This window comes from Hypanus sabinus, chromosome 8 (genome assembly GCF_030144855.1).
Source record: "Hypanus sabinus isolate sHypSab1 chromosome 8, sHypSab1.hap1, whole genome shotgun sequence".
Classification (NCBI taxonomy): Eukaryota; Metazoa; Chordata; class Chondrichthyes; order Myliobatiformes; family Dasyatidae; genus Hypanus; species Hypanus sabinus.
The window spans coordinates 152,566,108-152,587,005 of NC_082713.1; the positions used below are offsets into that span (position 1 = coordinate 152,566,108).

General features: G+C 38.0%; 1 protein-coding gene across 1 annotated transcript in view; it reads left to right on the forward strand.

Moving 5' to 3' along the window:
* The first annotated feature begins 1,253 nt into the window (after positions 1-1,253).
* foxp2 (forkhead box P2) overlaps positions 1,254-20,898 on the forward strand; it is a 550,159-nt gene continuing 530,514 nt past the window's right edge. The window contains exons 1-2 of the mRNA XM_059978258.1: positions 1,254-1,324; positions 14,064-14,148. The gene's annotated coding sequence lies outside the window, so the exon portion shown is untranslated. The remainder of the gene's footprint in view (positions 1,325-14,063; positions 14,149-20,898) is intronic.

The window sequence follows — 20,898 nt, forward strand, 5'->3', positions numbered from 1 at the left end:
ATGAGAGGCACAGTTCATTGTTCGGACAGTTTAAATGTCAGCCCAGATAGACTGGGGCTCTTTTCTCTACAAAGCTAAGGCTGTGAGACTACTCCCAGCTGCTGTGCTTTATGCCTGCTACTGTGATAAACTGAATACTGAGGTTTTGGGCCTACTTAGGTCTGCTCTGGGGATTTAGATCTAAAGACTCAATTTGGTTTGGAATGCTATTGTTGTTGCTTAGTTCTTTTGGTGGCATGATTTGTGTTTTACAACTTTTACATTCTTTGATAATAAATGTACTTTGAACCTTGGAACAGTAGGTTCATCAGCAAATTTGAAGATTCCACTGAAGCTGTGCTTAGCCATGCAGTGTTCTGTGATTTAGAGAGTAGAGCAGAGGGCTCACAGACTAGAGTGCACCTGTGTTAATGATCAGCAAGGAGGAGATGTTGTTACCAATCCTCACCGATTGAGGTTCTGCTGATGAGGGAATCAAGTATCCAGTTGGAGGAAAAGGTGCAGAGGCCAGAGTCTTGAAGGTTAATGATAAGTTTGGATGGGATGAGTGTGCTTAACACCAATCAGAATGATAAACCAAATGCTTTTCTTCAATGTGCTAAAGGTTTTATGAGTTTTTGATTCATTGTGGTCAATGCTGTACCAAATAACTATACACCATAGCAGAAACTGTCTGGGGTAATTGAAACATAACTATGTGGATTCTGTTTTCCATTAATTTAGAATTTTAGTATGCAAGGGAATACTGTGACTAAAATAGGTACATTTATAGTGATAATGCTGTTATCCTTTTCTCGCATGGAAAATTCATTTCAATTAATGATGGAAAACGCAGCTGACAACGTTTTGGGAAAATTGATGCTATCTGCTTGGTGTTAAATTCACCTAGATTTTTCACCGCTGGTGTATTCACTACAAATGGGACTTTGATGTACACATTTTTCTGAATCAAGACTGGCCCTGCTTATTTATTTGGGCTGCATGTCAGTCATAAAACTTACTTGTTTACGGTTGTGAATGTATAGACGATATATCAGTGCTTTTGTGTTTAAGGTTTTACAGTGTAAAAGAACACTTGATTGAGTAGGCATTGGCAGTATACCAATTCAAGTAAGAAACAAACAACATTGTGGGAAAGGTGGAGTTTTTAACCTGTACTGAACAGTCCCAGCTTAACTATTGCGTTGGTGTATGTTTCTCCAGGAAAAATAAGGTTCAGAAGACAGACGAAGTGTGTAGCCCGGGTGTATGGACGGAGGTGATAAATTACAATCTTCAGTGCTCTGCAATGCAAAGTGAGGTTTAATGATCTCACAAGACTGAAGTAAGTAAGGCACAGTTCACTATGCGGCACAGAAGCAATAACAGGGGTTTCATTTCCTTGCTTATCATGTCTTGATGGCTCATTAACTAGATGATTTGAAAATCAGTTCCCAGAGAAATTCTGGGGAAAAAAACTGAAACATTGTAAGAAGTTGTGTGCTAGGGTAATTCTTGTTAGTGATAGCTTAAGTGAAATCTACAGTTACTTGTTCAACAACAATGGCATCGGTACTTAAGGGTATTTAATAATAACACTTATTTACTTCTTTACTTCTCCGTTCTCTCCTTACAAATATTGCATCTATCATTAAAAACTTTTAACTAGCGGAAGATCAATAAGCCTGCATGAACCCGTTGTTCTGATGGATATTAGGATTTCATCATCTACACTTCCTGTCCTGGTCCATTCACAAGAGTTCTTCTATGAGATTAGAGTTGTTAAATTGAATCCCAGGTGCATCCTTATGGAATGAAACTACCTATCAATCAGAAGAGTTTTAACTCTTGCTCATTGTAGGAGTGAAAGAGAAGGCAAATTAATGTTCTCTCAAGGAAGTTAAAGTGAATTCCCTAAGCTGAAGAGCCAAGGATCAAGAACTCCAACCTACCTTCTCCTCCAAAATATATTGCCTACAGGATGTTACAAAGATCCTGCTGCAATTGCTGCCAAAATATCCAGGCAGGGATTAATTGTTTTGCTATGTGTCATGGTTTCCTGATTGCAGGTCCTGTGGCTGGTCCTGGTCAGATGAATAGGGGAGGAACAAACACAAGTTTCAAAACATTAATTGGGGAGAAAAATCTAAATAACATTTTGCAGTCCTATAAAAACTGCTGATTGGCTATGGATATCTGCAAAAGACCAAACTTTCTTGGGGAAAAATCAAAAATATCTCTTCCTGAGCATTTTACCCAGCTGGTCCAGTTGCTTTCCTGCTTTTTGATTGTCTTTTGGGCATTTCCAGATCATAGCAACTAAAATACCGCATGAAGGCAAAATTTCTGAAACCTTTGAAAATATAATGGCCTTTTCCCTGAGATTTTAATTCAAGGTTACTCATATCAGCATTTGTATTGTAACAGCAGTGGGGTTTGAGATTGTAATTTGAGAAAACCTACAGCAGTATATGCAGGAGGGTAAATTCTGCTGCATACTTGCAGTTTATGAAGAATATTTCTGTTGTAGTTTTCTTTAGGGAGGCACTATGATTTTGGACCTTGTTATCCCATTGTATTAATATAGAGATGATCTTTGTGGTTCTTGATTCATATCTATTACTATTTTGTCACAAAAAGACAATGTAGCAGGAAGGACAATTCACCACAGCTAATTAAATTATTAACACTGAGAACTTGTGTCAATTTAGGCATAGAAATTGCACCATCTCGGTTTGCAAGATCCTGCAGCCGCTAGTGAGGTCAGTTGAAAAGAGCATTGGGGTCTCTCTTCCCGCCATTACAGACATTTACATTACACGCTGCATCCACAAAGCAAACAGCATTATGAAGGACCCCACGCACCCCTCATACAAACTCTTCTTCCTCCTGCCATTTGAGAAAAGACAATGAAGCATTTAGGCTCTCACGACCAGACTATGTAACAGTTTCTTCCCCCAAGCTATCAGACTCCTCAGTAGCCTGAGCCTGGACTGACACCAACTTACTGCCCTCTACCATGCCTATTGCCTTGTTTATTATTTATTGTAATGCCTGCATTGTTTTGTGCACTTTATGCAGTCCTGGGTAGGTCTGCAGTCTAGTGTAGTTTTTTTTTCTGTGTTGTTTTTACGTAGTTCAGTGTAGTTTTTGTACTGTTTCATGTAGCACCATGGTCCTGAAAAATGTTGTCTCATTTTTACTGTGTACTGTATCAGCAGTTATGGTCAAAATGACAATAAAAATTGATTTGACTTGACTTGCATTTCCTCCAGGTGTTCCAGTTTCCTCCCACAGTCCAAAGATATACTGATTAGTAGGTTGGGTGGTCATTGTAAATTGTCCTGCGATTAGGCTAGGATTAGTTAGCTGGGTTGCTGGGTGGTGCAGCTCACTGGCCCGGAAGTTCCTGTTTCATGCTGTATCTCTAAATGAATAGTTTGTCTAGCAACTATTTCACACAAAAAGAACATTGGACTCTAGAGCACTGGATAAGCCATTTAGCCCTTGATGGTATGCTGATCTTGATGCCACTTGATACTAAATGCCCTCCTCCTGTGTATCATCCACGTGTCTATCTGAAAGTCTCTTAAATTCCACCAAACTGCCTGTTTTCACCACTACCCTTAGTAACCTATTCCAATTACTACCCTTCATGTAACCTTTAAACTTGCCCTTCATGTCACCTTTAAGAATCCTTTCCTTAACTTTAAAAGCATGTGTTCTAGTGTTTGACATTTCTACCCTGGGGAAAAGAGTCTGAATAGCCACCTTATCTGTGACTTTCATAATTAAACAAATAATCTGTCAGGTTTCACTTCAGCCTCTGGGCAGAACAACCCAATCTTTCCTTAAACCTCACATCCTCTAATCCAGGCAGCATCCTGGTAAACGTCTTCTGCACTTTCCCCACATCCTTTCCATAGCGGGCAACCAGAACTGCACACAGTACTCCAAGACCAGTCTGACTAAAGTCTTATCTGGCTGTAGCATAACTTGCTTACTTAGCAACCCTATCATTGAAGGTAAACATGCCACACACATCACTTTATCCATTTACATCACCTCTTCCAGTGAACTATGGACCTGGACCCCAAGATCCCTCTGTGCTTTACAACAGGACACTTTGAGAGGGAGGCTGAGCAGACAAAAGTTGCGATCCATATAGGTACCAAAGATTAGGTAGGAGCAGTGATGAGGTTCTGAAAGGGAATTTTAAGGAGCCAAGTAGAAATGTAAGAAGCAGGACTTCCAGAGGTGTAATCTCAAAATTACTACCCTTGATACATGCTAATGTGTTGAGAAAATGATACTGAGTGTATTTCAACATCTAGCTAAGGAGCTGAGACAGAGAGAGCCCAATGATCCGTAAATAGTCATTTTTGAATAAATTATTTTGAAATAAGAAAGATGCACTTCCATTGATGGGATTATACTATAGGCCCCACAATAGCCACTGAGAGGTGGAGGAACATATTTGTAGACAGATTATATAGAAATAGCAGGATAGACATTGTATGGTTTTCAACTTCCCCATTTACAAATTCCTTAATACAAGAGGCTGCAATAAAATGGGATTTTTTTCAATACGTCTTGAAACAATATGTGGAAGAAAACATACTGGAGCTGGTTTTGGGAAATCAGCCAGGCCAGTTGACAGACCTGATAATTAGTTAACATTTTGGGAAAAGTGGACATACCTCATTTTGTATAAAGATAGTTATAAGTATAAAATCTGATCTTATAAGAAGGTACTAAACTGGAGGAGGGAAAGTTATGCTACAGAGTAAGTGTTCAGCACGGACTAGAAGGGCCGAGATGGCCTGTTTCGGTGGTGTAATTGTTATATGGTTATATGATTAGAAAGGAGCTGAGAGGCATTGATTAGGGGCAGCTTCTAGAGTCATAAAGTCATAAAAAGTACAGCACCGAAACAGGCCCTTTGGCCCATCTAGTCCATGCTGAAACTGTTAAAACTGCCTAATCCCATCAAATTGTCATCCATGTACCTATCCAAACTTTGATTAAGCATTGAAATTGAGTTCCCATGCATCACTTTAACATAGACTCACAACACTCTGAGTGAAGAAGTTTCCTTTCATGTTTCCCTTAAACTTTTCACTTTTCACTCTTAAACGATGACGTGTAGTTGATATCCCACCAAACCTCAGTGGAAAATGTCTGCTTGCATTTACCCTACCTAGACGTCTCATAATTTTCTATACCTCTAACAAATCTCCTCACAATCTTCTAATCTTAAGGAATAAAGTACTAAACTATTCAATCTTTCCTTATGACTCAGGTCCTTCAGAGCCGATAACATCCTCGGAAATTTTCTCTGTACTCTTTCATTCTTATTTACAGCTTTCCTGTAGGTAGGTAACCAAAACTGCACACAATACTCTAAATCAGGCTGCACAAATGTTGTATACATTTTCAGCATCACGTCCCATTTCCTGTATTCAGTACTTTGATTTATGAAGGCCAATGTGTCAAAAGCTTCTGTTGGGCAAGTCCATTTCTGATGTATGGGAGTTAGTTAAAGACCAGCTGATCCGAGTTCAGGATTGGCATCTTCCAGTAAGGAGTAAAGACAAGGATAGTAAGATAAGGGATGACTCAAGAAGCCCTGAATTTACTCAGGAAGGAAAAGGAGCATATATAAAAGGAGCCCCTGTGGTTGTCCCCCTTAACAATAAGTACTTCTGTATGAGCACTGTTTTGGGGGGGGGGGGGCAGCCTACCTGGGAACAACAACAGTGGCCGCACCTCTGGCAGAGAATCTGAACCTGTGGCTCAGAAGGGTAGGGAAAGGAAGAAGACAGCAGTAGTAGGGGACTCTAGGGGGTCAGACTGGCAATTTTGTGGATGTAGGAAGGAAGCACGGGTGGTAGTTTGCCCCCCAGGTGCCAGGGTCTGGGATGTTTCTGATCGTGTCCATGATATCCTGAAATGGGAAGGTGAACAGCCAGAGGTCTTAGTACATATTAATACCAACAACAGAGGTTGGAAAAGGGAGGAGGTCCTGAAAACAGACTACAGAGAGTTAGGAAAGGAAGTTGAGAAGCAGGATCTCGATGGTAGTAATCTCAGGATTATTGCCTGTGTCACAGGACAGTGAGTATAGGAATAGAGTGAGGTGGAGGATAAATGCATGGCTGAATGATTGGAGCAGGGGGCAGGGATTCAGACTTCTGGATCATTGGGACCTCTTTTGAGGCAACTGTGACCTTTTCAAAAAGGACAGATTGCACTTGAATCCAAGGGGTTCCAATATCCTGGCAAGGAGGTTTGCTAAAGCAATTGGGTAGAGTTTAAACTAGAATTGCCGAGGGGTGGGATCCAAACTGAAGAGACAGAAGAGGGGGCAGTTGGCTCACATAAAGAGAAAGCTTGGAGAAAGTGCAAGAGTGAGGATAGGCAGGTGATAGAGAAGGGATACACTCAGATTAATGGTTTGAGATGCATCTATTTTAATGTAAGAAGCATCATGAACAAAGCGGATGAGCTTAGTGCGTGGATCAGTACTTGGAGCTATGATGTTGTGGCCACTACAGAGACTTGGATGGCTCAGGGGCAGGAATGGTTATTTAGAGTGCCAAGCATTAGATGTTTCAGAAGGGACAGAGAGGGAGGCAACAGAGGTGGGCGCATGGCACTGCTGATCAGAGATAGTGTTATGGCGGCAGAAAAGGAGGAAGTCATGGAGGGATTGTCTATGGAGTCTCTGTGGGTGGAAGTTAGAACCAGGAAGGGGTCAATAACTCTACTGGGTGTTTTTTATAGGCCACCCAATAGTAACAGGGACATCGAGGAGCAGATGAGACAGATTCTGGAAATGCGTAATAATAACAGGGTTGTCGTGGTGGGAGTTTTTAATTTCCCAAATATTGATTGGCATCTGCCTAGAGCAAGGGGTTTAGATGGGGTGAAGTTTGTTAGGTGAGTTCAGGAAGGTTTCCTGACACAATATGTAGATAAGCCTACAAGAGGAGAGGCTGTACTTGATCCGGTATTGGGAAATGAACCTGGTCAGGTGTCAGGTCTCTGAGTGGGAGAGCATTTTGGAGATAGTGATCACAATTCCATCTCCTTTACCATAGCATTGGAGAGGGATAGGAACAAACAAGATAGGAAAGTGTTTAATTGGAGTAAGGGGAAGTATGAAGCTATCAGGCAGGAACTTTGAAGCATAAATTGGGAACAGATGTTCTCAGGGAAATGTCCGGCAGAAATATAACCAATGTTCTGGGGATATTTGCGTGGTGTTCTGCATAGGTGCGTTCTAATGAGACAGGGAAAGGATGGTAGGGTACAGGAACTGTAGTGTACAAAGGCTATTGAAAATCTAGTCAAGAAGAAAAGAAAAGCTTACGAAAGTTTCAAAAAATTAGAAGATCTAGGAGAATATAAGGCCAGCAGGAAGGAGCTTAATAAAGAAATTAGGAGAGCCAGAAGGGGCCATGAGAAGCAGGATTAAAGAAAACTCCAAGGCATTTTACAAGTGTGTGAACAGCAAGAGGATAAGACATGAGAGAATAGGACTAATCAAGTGTGACAGTGGAAAAGTGTGTATGGAACCGGAGGAAATTGCTGAGTTACTTAATGAATACTTTGCTTCAGTATTCACTACAGAAAAGCATCTTGGTGAATGTAGGGATGACTTATCATGGATTGGAAAGCTTAAGTTAAGAAAGAGGACATGCTGGAGCTTTGGGAAAGCATCAAGACGAAATGTACCCCAAGTGACTGTGGGAGGTGAGGGAGGAGATTGCTGAGCCTCTGGCAATGACCTTTGCATCATTAATAGGGACAGGGAAGGTTCCTGAGGATTGGAGGGTTGCGGATGTTTTTCCCTTATTCAAGAAAGGGAATAGAGACAGTCCAGGAAATTATAGACCAGTGAGACTTACTTCAGTGGTTAGTAAGTTGATGGAGAAGATCCTGAGAGGCAGGATTTATGAACGTTTGGAGAGGCATAATATGATTAGGAATAGTCAGCATGACTTTGTCAAAGGCAGGTCATGCCTTACGAGCCTGATTGAATTTTTTGAGCATGTGACTGAACACATTGATGAAGGAAGAGCAGTAGATGTAGTGTACATGGATTTCAGCAAGGCATTTGATAAGATACCCCATGTAAGGCTTATTGAGAAAGTAAGGAGGCATGGGATCCAAGGGGACATTGCTTTTTGGATCCAGAACTGGCTTGCCCACAGAAGGCAAAGAGCAGTTGTAGACAGATCATATTCTGCATCGAGGTCAGTGACCAGTGGAGTGGCTTAGGGATCTGTTCTGGGACCCTTACTCTTTGTGATTTTTATAAATCTGGATGAGGAAGTGGGGGTATCTGTTAGTAAGGTTGCTGATGACCCAAAGGTTGAGAGTGTTGTGGATAGTGTGGAGGGCTATCTATGGTTACAACGGGAATTGATAGGATGCAAAACTGGGCTGAGAAGTGACAGATGGATTTCAACACAGATAAGTGTGATGTGGTTCATTTTGGTAGGTCAAATATGATGGCAAAATATAGTGTTAATGGTCAGACTCTTGGCAGTGTGGAGGATCAGAGGGAGCTTGGGGTCCGAGTCCACAGGACGCTCAAAGCTGCTGTGCAGGTTGACTCTGTGGTTAAGAAGGCAAATGGTACACTGGCCTTCATCAACTGTGGGATTGACTTTAAGAGCTGAGTGGTAATGTTGCAGCTATATAGGACCCTGGTCAGACCCCACTTGGACTACTGTGCTCAGTTCTGGTTGCCAGGAAGGATAGGAAGGATGTGGAAACTATAGAAAAGGTGCAGAGGATATTTACAAGGATGTGGCCTGGATTGGGGAGCATGTCTTGTGAAAATAGGTTGTGTGAACTTGGCCTTTTCTTCTTGGAGCTGAAGAGGATGAGAGGTGACCTGATAGAGGTATATAAGATGATGAGAGGCATTGATTGTGTGGATAGTCAGAGGCTTTTTCACAGGACAGAAATGGCTATCTCAAGAGGGCACAGTTTTAAGGTGCTTGGAAATAGGTACAGAGGAGATGTTGGGTAAATTTTTTTACGCAGAGAGTGCTGAGTGCGTAGAATGGGTTGTTGGCAATGGTGGATACGATAGGGTTTTTTGATAGGGTTTTTTACCTGGATAGGTAAATGGAGCTCAGAAAAATAGAGGGCTATGTGTGACTCTAGGTAATTTCTAAGGTAAGAACATGTTTGGCAAAGCATTGTGGTTCGAAGGGCCTGTATTGTGCTGTGGGTTTTCTATGTTTCTAAGTTTGGAAAACTAAAACTACACTGGACCCTTGTGGATTAATACAATAGTGTTACATGCTGAAACAGGCAATTAGGAAGGCCAGAAATGGCCACGAAATGTTCTTGATCAGCAGTATCAGGGCAAGTCCCAAAGTATTTTATACATATTATGGAAAAAGTAGATAACTAAGGGTCCACTCAAGAATAAAGTAGGGATTTGTGCTTAAAGTCAGAGTAAATTGCTGTAGTACTAAATAAGTACTCTACGTCGATATTTATTGAAGAGGAATTGGAGGACAGTGAAGGCAGAGTGGGGTATGTTGTTGTGGTGGGACATTTCGAGACTGAGGAGGAGGCAACGCATTAAATCACCGAGTTGATGGCACGCAGCATCTCAGAAGATTGAAAGAATCGAGTCAGGAGATTGTTGGGGCTTTGCCTAAAGTATCTGTGTCCTCCCTAGCAACAGGTGATGTCCCAGAGCACTAGAGAGTAGCAATTGCTGTGCCTTTGTTCAGAAAAATAAATAGAAGTAATCCAGGTAATTGTAGGCCAGTGAGCCTCATGTCAGTGGTAAAGAAACAATTGGAGAAGATAATGAGGGGTTGGATTTATGTGCATTTGGAAAGGCATGGCCTGTATGGCCTATACTTTTATAATAAATGAATCTTTGAACCTTTGTTCAGCAAGGCTATGTGCAGAGCAGGTCATGCCTTACAAACCTAAGACTTTTCTTTTGAGGAGGTGACAACAGAGATTGATGAGGTTAAAGTAACATGTTTTATTTTTATTTAGAGTTGCAGTGCCCCCTGGCCCACCAAGCTACACTGCCAAGCAACCCACCTATTTAACCTCAGCCTAATCATAGGACAATTTACAAAATGACCAATTAACCCACTAACTGGTATGTCTTTGGAATGTGGGAGGAAACCAGAGCACCCATGCATATCTTGGGGAGGATGTACAAACTCTTTACAGGTGGCATTGGAATTGAAACCCGAACTCACACGCACCGAATGGTAATAGTGTCGTTCTAATTGCTTTGCCACAGTGGCGCCCTAAGTTATTTCTATTTTACTTAGCGATACAGCACAGTAATAGACTCTTAAAGCCCAATGAGCCCAGATGCCCAATTACATCCATGTGACCAATCAACCTACTAAACCATGTGTCTTTGGAGTGTGGTAGGAAACCAGAGCATCTAGAGGAAACCCACGCGATCATGGGGAGAATGTAGAAACTTCTTACATACAGTAGCAGGAATTGATCCTGGGTCACTGGCACTATAAAGTGATGCACTGAATGCTAGTTAATATGATGTCCATGGACTTTAGTAAGGCATTTGATAAGGTCCCTCATAGTAGATTGATTCAGAAGACAAAGATACATGGGCTCTAGGGTGAATTGCAAGTTTGGATGCAGGACTGGCTTGCCTAAAAAAGACAGCAAATAGGGGTGGAAGGCTGTTATTGTGGCTGGAGGTTTGTGATCATAATGATTGCTGCTGGGTCATCTGTTGTTTGTGATCTTAATCAATGATTAGATTAAAAAAATTGATTACTTAATATGTAATATCTTTGAAAATATGTGTTTGGAGATTTATAGTTTTTATGATTTTTTTCAAGACAGATTAGGCACAAAGATCAAAACTGATCTTTTGATCTTTTCTTTCAGGATCACTTTTGATCCTTTCTTTCAGGATTTTTTTTAATTTGGCTGTTTACGGAGCATTACAATTTCTGTTGTTGACTTTCATTGGTGTTCTGAATACCTCTAAAGCTTAAAAACAATTTATTGCCTGGCCTGAATAGTAATATGGAAAGACCTTTACACTTGATTTCAGGCCTGCTTTACAAAGTCCATTTGTTTTTATCATGTACATTTATTTGATTCATATTTCCATTTAACAAAAGCACAAAGTTGTCAAATTCCCCTAAAATGCCACTAACCAAATTCATATAGCAAAGTCAACAATATATTCCCCTCAGCAACAGCTGCCATATTTAATTTTATTAGCACGCGATGCAGAGCATTTCTTTTGTACTGATATCCAGTTGCCTGGAAGGTAGTATAAAATGGCATGCAAATTCAGTTCAAAAGCAAATGCCTGATGTACTAAACTTAAAAAGTTAAGACACAGACTGAATAGGTCTGATAGGATTGGAGAGAGAAATCTGATGACTTTTAAAGTTCTTATTATCTTTGTGTGGTCAGTTTTGATTACATTGCAAGTCTCAGAGGTTAGTGGATTGACACGTGATAGGATTTATTTTAAACTTGTGCATTTGGAGGAGAAATGGGTCATTAGTTTTGGAATAAAAGTTGTCAACTCTGGCATTCCTTCTGCTGTATCATAATTATTTTTTTTGTTATGTACAATCAGGTGATCTCCCTATATGAAGCACCACATATATATATTTCCAAACATCATACATTTTTGTAATAGTAACTAAATCACACCACAGTAAGCTACCACATGTAGGTCTCGATATATATATATATATAATATATGTGTGTGTGTGTATATATATAATGGGAGTCAATTGCTCTAAATCTATCACCAACTCTTACCTAGTAATTTCAGGAGAGAAGATGATGGTCAGTCCTGGCAAATATTCACTTCATGCCTTGACCGTTGCTTTATTCCTATTATAATTTCTTCTGCCATTGTGCTTCTGGGACCCACATTTAACTTTACTGCTCTCAAGGGACATTAGATAGAATGCATTTATGATGTTCATTAATATGCAATTGATATTGAGGTGCAGGAGAAGATGCAAAAAAAAGATGTACAGTGATGATACCTGCACTGAGAATTTAACTGTCATGAGGGGCTAAACAGGTTGTGGCTATTTCCTTATGGAGGACTTTAAAATGAGCTGATAGCATGAAAATATTGATCAAAAGTATTTCTACTTGTAAGGAATGAAAAGCTAGAAATCATAAATATGAATCTGCAGCTTACAAATCTAAAGGAAAATTCAGGAAAAATCTGTGAGAATAACAATTAAGTGGAATGTGCTATTGCAAGTCGTGGAGGCAAATGGCATTGATGCCTTAAGGGAGAAAGCGCATGCTGGTGGTATGGATGAACAGTGGGTGGGAGCCATTTGAAGTACATATAATGGAGTGGTTGCTGAACAAAGTTATTCTTTTTGTAATTAATTTAATGTAAATAGAATTGTTTGAGCTCTATTAATAGGTATGCAAATAATTAAGTTTGTACCTTTGAGTTATTAGAATTATAGAGTCATTCAGCACAGAAACAAGTTATTCAGCTCTCCACGTCCCTGTTGACTACTCATACTAGTCCTTTTACCAGCTCTCATTCCTAGCTTAAAATGAGTTGGCAATTCAAGTGTTCAGCTAATTACTTCTACAGTGTACTTCCACCTGCATCCACTTTCACGTAAGCAGATTCTAACTACCCTCTGGGTGAGAAAATTGATCCTTAACGCCCCTTACCTAAACATTTGGCTCTTACCAATAAGCTATGCATTCTAGTTTTAGATACCGAGCCATGGGAAAAATCACCTATTATTTAGCTTTCCCATGCAACCTATAACTTTATATATACCTTGTCAGGTATCGCTTCAGCCTCCTCTGCTTCCAGCAAAGCAAATCCACTCTGTCCAGTCTCTCTTCATAATTGGAGCATCATCCCAGTGAATCTCCCTACAACCTCTCTAGCATCATCATGTCATTTTTTTTTAGTATGGCATTACTCCAAATGAGTTCTAACTAATGTTTTATGAAGTTTTGCTGTTGCCTCCCTGCTCTTGTATTCTATGCTCTGGCTAATGAAGTTAAGTATCCTGTTTGTCTTTATCAAACCATTCTACCACTATCACCGATTCTTGGACTTAGAAACTACAGTTCCACTGTTCTTCATTTGACTGTCAGGTCCTAACATTCATGTGCATGCTGAATTAGTCTTCCCAAAGTGTATCATTTTTCACATTAGAATTATATTTCAAATATCATTGCTCAGCAGATCAATCAAACAAATCTTACTTCTGTCTTTGATTAATCCCTGCTTTTCCAAATGTAGATTACTTCTAAGCATTTTTATCCAATACTTTGCCTACCATTAACTGTGACTTGCCAGCCTTTAATTACCTGGCTAATCCCTGCTGCCTTCTTGAATAAAGATACCGTATTTCTTGTCATTCATTCATCTGGCATCTCACACGTGGGCAGTGAAGATTGAAAAAACTCTGCCAAGGGGCTCCCCAGTCTCCTCCCATATCTGTCCAACAAGTCTGACATACATCTCCGACTCTGGAAATTTATCCATCTTGAATTTTGTTATGACTTTGAATGCCTCTTTTTTAAAGATAACATGTCTGTTCTTACCCTCCTTTAATTATCCAACGTCAATGTACATCTTACTTTTAATTGGTCAGAAATATTCATTTAAGATACTTATCTCATCAGTGGCTTCATGGACAAAATGCCTCTTTTATTCCTAATGGGCTGTATGCTTTCCCTAGTTGTCCTCTTGCTCTTAATTGTCTGTGCCAAGTGATCTTATATTAATCTATTTATTTATATTATTCTAAATATTACACTGGCATCCCTTAGCAGGAATTATGCCAATAAATGAAATATTTTCTGAAAATATAATGTTGTTTAGTGCTTATGAAATTAAATAAACTCTCCACTTGTGTGCTATGATTTACAGTGGACAATTACTTTCTTATGATGGTCAACAAGTTGCAATTTGGAATATACCTCTATTAGAACCTCAGCAAGCTTTAGTCTATATCTATCAAATGTGGTTTTTACTTGGTACTTGTAATTTTTGAAGTAAATCTGATCTCAACATTGTTTTACAGAAGGCTAGAACATGTGTCCGTTGATTCATTAGCTGTAAAGAATTGAATGGAAGAAAACTTGATCAAGAGGCTCTTAGATTTTTAGGTAAGTAACTATTCTGTTGGACTTTTATTTAGAGAATGTAACAAAATGGATAATTGTTTCTTCCTATTTGTAATGCAGAACTATTATTTAAAATATTTTTAGCATGAATTGACATGAAATAATTGTTTCCAGGTTTGAATTGTTCGTCTACCCTTGTGTTTTCAAAATGAACAGTACAGTAGTTGCTTCCTTTCTCCATAGTTTCTGTTGGATGACAGCCAGTGCTTTTATGTTGTCTAAAATGACAACTGGAATTAATGTGACAGTTTTGCAGCAACAATATGGTATTTGTGTAGCATAACACTTATCAAAAACTGACATTTGAAATGAGTTGTGTCATAACAATTTTCAGATTTCATACGTCTTTCTGAATTTTCTCTCATTTATGCTAACCACTCAGGAAAAGCAAAAATATTGATGTTTCAAAAATTAGTTCTAAATGAGTTTACAAAACAATGCTTGTTAAATAATACCATATTGCAATTGTGATGACGGTTGGGAAATTTTACTTCACTCTGTCCTGACTTAAGTGACAATGAGTATTTTTCCTAAGGTAGGGGAGCATAAAGAAAATGCTTCTTTTAAATTATGAGTTTTTACGTTAAGTACACCTCTTGCATTTGTAATTGATATCTTCCTTGTTGAGTAGTTAATATTTTCTGTGTTCCATCCATAATGGCTCTAAGTTGATATTAATTCTTTAGTTTGTTTTTAAATTTTATTATTGCTCTTACTAATGTTCAAACAAATATATTGAAGTATGTGGTATTAAAATGTATACACAACACATTCAAAATATATCCATTTTTAATTGAGTATCCACTGTTCTTTATAGATGATTTCTAATTAACATAACCACTTATTTTTACATTTGATCTCATCTCAATTTTAAACTCTCAAAAAAGAAATCCCTTTATGATCTACAGCATTTCTGCACAGGTATTTTACTATAGCAATATCATTATAATTTGTATATTCATAATTTTCATGATCAATGATGCTTTGTGCTGCCTTTTAAATTAATGGGAACATTAAACATTACAGCTTTGGTATCACTTTGGTGCAGTCATTTATTGGTATAGTTCCTGCTAAGGGATGCCAGTGTAATATTTGGAATTATATAAATATATAGATTAATATAAAATATGATACCTTATTTCTCTTATTTCTAGAAAAGTACTTTGTCTCACTCAGGTTTTTTTTAACACCATGCATCCTCACTATGTGGGTAACAGTCAGGTGTTTTGTTTTTGCCTCTATTAGGGGACTTAGTCAGACATCAAGAAATTATTGGATGTGCCTTGGGTCTCTTGCTCAATGAAATAATTTTTGTTCTATCAAAGAATATACTATAATTTTTCATGTTTTTGTCACAAAAAGCTTATCTTATGTTTCACTCTTTGACACCTCTTGTCAAAAAGGTTCAAACCAATCATGCATTTAATCATGTAATTGGTATACTGTCATTTCTATATGCTACTGGTCAATGTCTGAACTACTTTGGTTTTATTGTCTACTTTTGAGAAGACTTGAAGACATGCTTCACAAAACCTTCAATGCAGGAACAGGCTATTCAGATTAATGATGGTAGCAATTGGTAGGGTGGTGGCAAGATTTGAAAATCATCAGCATTTAAAATTAAGCTGCAGTTGGGCTGCAAAGCAATGCAGATCATTGAATACAGGAATAAGAGGTTTTGAGGGAGAGATGTGACATGACACCATTTTAAATGCGTCCATATGCAGAATCCAGAATTCCTCACACTTCACCCCCAAATATTCTTCTGGTGAAATTGCTCGGGCAAAAGCAGTGGAAAATACATTGGGGACAAATCCTGACATTTACTGTGCCCATTTTTACATCTTCTGTAGGCAACTAGTAGCGTGCTGGAAAGCAGATGTAAATAAGGGAAATATGTTTTTAATGTATTCTTTAAGTTTGCATCATAGTACAAATAAACTTGTAATAAAATACATCACTCAGTAGAAGGAGATCCAGTAGGCCCTTGTTGGCTCCAGTGGAGCGATCTCGTTAGTCCAATTTTCCTTCTCCTTATTTCCCAGTGCACTCGTGATATATTCTCTCCCATCAATTCCCTTTGATTCATTTTGCCATTAACCTACATTAAGGGGTAATTTCAAGCAGACACCTAACCTGTCAGCATATCTTTGCAATGTGAGAGGGAACTGGAGCAGTTGTAGGAAACCAGAGCACCATGGTGTATAAGTGCCAACTTGGCACAGATAGCTTCTGGTGCCCTTGCAGCTGTTCCTAATATGTACATTCTTAATATGTACCAATACTGTAGCTTTTAGCGAAGCATAGCTCATTACAGGTGCATAGTTCAGCAAATAAAAATGGGTTCCTTCTACATTATACTAATATTTTTGATGCCAGCTGACAGTGCTGAACAAAAGATATCTTTCAAAAATGTTTTTAGAAAATCTGCTGCCTTCGAGATGCATGCCTGTACAGCCATATCTAGGTCACCAAGTATATGGAGTTGAGGAATTTGTTTCAAATCACAGAAATGAAATTGTTGGCTTATTTTCTATTGTCGAAGACAACATTCTATCTCTGTTTTATTAAAGAAAGTCTTAACATATACATTGCCACATTTTGAAATTATTTAAGAAACTTTTTTAATAGTTTTAATTTTTAAATTCTCTACAATGATATGCATGGAGAAGTGCAATCTTATTCCAAGCTGGAAATCTACAATTCTGAGCTCGAGTCAAGGGAAGTTTTAATTGTTTTCGCTTTTCCTTCTTTTGGGTCTGATATTTGACTGAATCTTGTCATCAAAATTATGACATAATCTTGTTTAATTTTCTAAGCTTTGCAGTGAATAGTTATCCAAATGAAATTCTACTGTACTTGTTTCAATTATTGTTTACTTTTAAAAGAATATGTCATTATCTTTTTAAATATTTTGCGATGCTTATGAACATTTCAAGCAAAAACATTGAGGGATTAATGAAACCAGATGCAATTATTTTCAGAAATTAAAATTCTTCTAACAATAGGAGGATATTAATGCACGTTTTACCAGTAAAGAATTTTACGACAAATGAATCCTTCAAATATTTGTAAGAAAAGAATATAAGGCGGAACCTGTGACAACGTTTGTAAACTATATTTTTCAACTAATATCTGGATAAATTAAAAAAAGACCATTCCTCTGCTTTTGAGATATATTAAAATGTATACTTTTATGTTATATATTATGGGCTTGTGTATCATCAAATGTCATTCATTGCTTGAGTCAAAGTGACTGTAATCATGTTAAATAATAAAGGAAATTACACAAGTTTAATATGACACTATATAACAATATAATTAATAATTTTAAGCTGATTTATTTGTAAATTCACATGCTCCATCTATACAAGCAAACCTTGGATTATGTAATACTCGAGTTATATGAAGTCAACTTTACATTTCAAAAATTCAGATCTATGCAGATTTTGCAGATACAACTATCTAAATAAGACTTACTTGAGGACGCATATATATCTTTTTGAATGGCAGTGTGTTGTATCTGCCACATATGTAGATACACACAAAGTTGAAGCAGCATTTACCTTTCCTCTCCAATCATGACCAGAAGTGGAAGCTCATCATGCTTTATGCAACAGCACAATATGGTAACAAGCAAATGTTAACTTTGGATTTATATGTTCTGGATTTACCACATGTACAGTGAACACCATAATGAAGAGTAAAGAATAGATTAAAGACCATGTGAAAGACTCAGTTCCAATAAGATCTACTGTGATTATGAAGCACCAATCTGCAGTATCGAGAGAAAAGGAAAAAAGAAGATATTGACTCCATAAATAGAGAATTTAAATCAACACTTTGTGCTGATTGGCCTCCTGATAATCCAGGAGAAGGCTAAGAGCTTTTTTGAATGCTTGAACCTAAGATGTTTGAAACAAATGGGAGTTTTCTGGTGAATCATGAGAGGTTTAATTGGCTTGAGGTTCATGTGAATTTTGCATGATACATAATTGAGTGGTAAGGTTCCTAGTATTGTTGAGGACACAACCAAGAATTTCCAATTTTGATAGGGGAGTTGATTGTCTGGTGCAAGAGTTTGCTTGTGACTTTAAATAAAGTGCGACATTGCAGAGTCATTGTACCTGAAGGTGACGTTTCCATATAAAATACGTATGTTTTGAATTGTTGAGTGTTCACATCTGTCAGCCATGAAACGGCATTGAAAATCCTTAATCTGAGCCAAAAATGGACCCCTTTGAGTTTGATGTTAATGTTAGAATCATTTTGAGCACACTTGTCCATGAAATTGAGGCCATCCAAATAATTTCTGCCTACAAGAATGGTTGCTCCTTCTTTTTCACTGGAACCACCCACTACACTGAGCAATTTTCCATTCACTGAGTTCTCTCTCTCAAAATCGTACAGTCTCATTGTCCCATCCTTGGTTTCATAAGTAACTAACATCTTACTCCTAGATAAGCTTGCCTCTTTCAAATTATGTTCTACTTCTTACTTTACATTCAGTAGCCACTTTATTAGATAAACCTGTACATCTGTTCATTAATGCAAATATCTAATCAACCAATTATGTGGCTGATGCACCATCAGTAACTCTGAGACGTGGGTTAAGGTAGGTTTTTATTGGCTGGAAGAAAGCACAAGCAGCAAGTGACCATCACACAACATCCTGGAGACGGAGGAAGGGTCTGTGCCTCCAATCGCCTTTATACAGGGGTCTGTGGGAGGAGCCACAGGAGTAGTCAGCGGGGGGGCGTGTCCAGACAGGTATATGTAGTTCACCACAGTGGCACTACTCAGTGCATAAAAGCAGAGAGACATGGTCAAGAGGTTCAGTTATTGTTCAGACCAAACACCAGAATGGAGAAGAATTGTAATCTAAGTGACTTTGACCTTGAAATGATTGTTGGTGCCAGATGGGGTCATTGGAATATCTCAGAAACTGCTGATCTCCTGGGATTTTCACAAACAGCAGTCTTTGGAGTTTGCAGAGACTAGTACAAAAAACAAAACAAAAAAAAAATCCAGTGAGCGGCAGTCTGTGGGCAAAATTGTCTTGTTAATGAGTGAGGTCAGAAGAATGGTTCAAGCTGTCATAAAGGCAACAGTAAATGAACTAACTACTCATTACAACAGAGGTGTGCAGATAAGAATCTCTGAATGCACAACACATTGAACCTTGAAGTGGATGGGCTACAGCAGCAGAAGACCACAAACATACAGAAATACACTAAATATTTATCATTTTATAAGAGGTTTATCTGTGTTGTTGTGAGTTACAGTGTTGGAATATGCAGTGTTATGAAGCCAATTAAATAAGTAGCCTAATCCTTAGAGCATGTAAAATAAAAGGGCTGAGGTTTCCAGAACTAGTCCATTAGTATGTTGAAAGACATACTGTACATATTTGCATAATGCGAAGTGGATGCTTATTTCAGAAAATTGATTCAAAGGAACAAAACTAAAAGAAAAATAAGAAAAATTGAGGTTTATTTAATATTTGAGTAATACTATATGGTTTAATTGTTTGTTTATGTAATTCATTATGGATTATAGTATATGTAAGAAGCACATGAATGGCATACATTATTACACCACGTCATAAGTGAGCATCTCACTTAAAAATGAAATACTAAGTAGACACAAATCCCTGCTCCCATGTTTTTCTTTCAATTAGTTCCTGGAGTTAGAAAACATAATGAAAATATCGGCAAATAAAATGAAGGAAAATCCAAAGATATTTACATATAGGAACATAATAAAAAGGATGGTGTCTATTAGAAAGCAAATCAAACATGTGTGCTTGGAAGAAGAATACATGATGTGGTTCTAGATGAATACCTTGATCTATCTTCATAAAAAGATAAAAGGATCGTGTATGAACATTGTAGTTACAGAGGAAGAATGTTATATATTAATTATAATAAGAATATAGAGAGAAGCATTATCAAAGTTTAACAGCTTTAAAGTGAATATGTCACATAGTCTGGATGAAATGTATCCTAGGGTTTAAGAAATAACAGAGGCTCTGACTATCATTTTTATTAAAGGTCTCTGGCTGCACGTGTGTGTTGATGGTTTGAAGTCTGCTAAAGATGCATTATTGTTTAAGAGGAGCAAAAGGGACAAGCTGTACAACTGAAGGGCGTTCAGCCCAAGCAGTTGTTAGAAAATCACTGGAAAGCATTGTGTGGGTTTATGCATGATTTATAAAAAGACACAAAATATTCAAGTAAGTTCAATGTGGATTAAGGGCAGAAAATGTATAATGAGTGATTGCATTTATGAGGGTAAACTATTAGCATTGTGTGCTTTTTAGCAAGGCATTGTTAAGGTTCTACATGGGTGAGTAGTCAGAAAAATGAAAGCCAAGGGAAACTGACAAGTAGGGTTCAAATCTGATGGTGGCAAGAAGCAAAAATGCAATGACTTACAAGTGCTTTAGTAATTTTTTTCATCAAAAGGTTGGTGGAGATCCAGAACTTACAGTGAGCTGAAGTTATTGAGGTAGGAACTTCAAAGCATTTGAAACTGACCTGGAATTTCACTTGGTTTGTTGTAGTCTACAAAATTTGAGATTTTGAATTGTTCTTATTTTGGTTTGTATGGGCTCAATGGCTTCTGTTTAATAGATTTTTATCAATTCCATGTTGCTATTTCCTTTATTATTGTTTCACTTTTTTATTCAGGGCTCTTCTGGAACAATAGATTATTTTCTTGAATGATTAA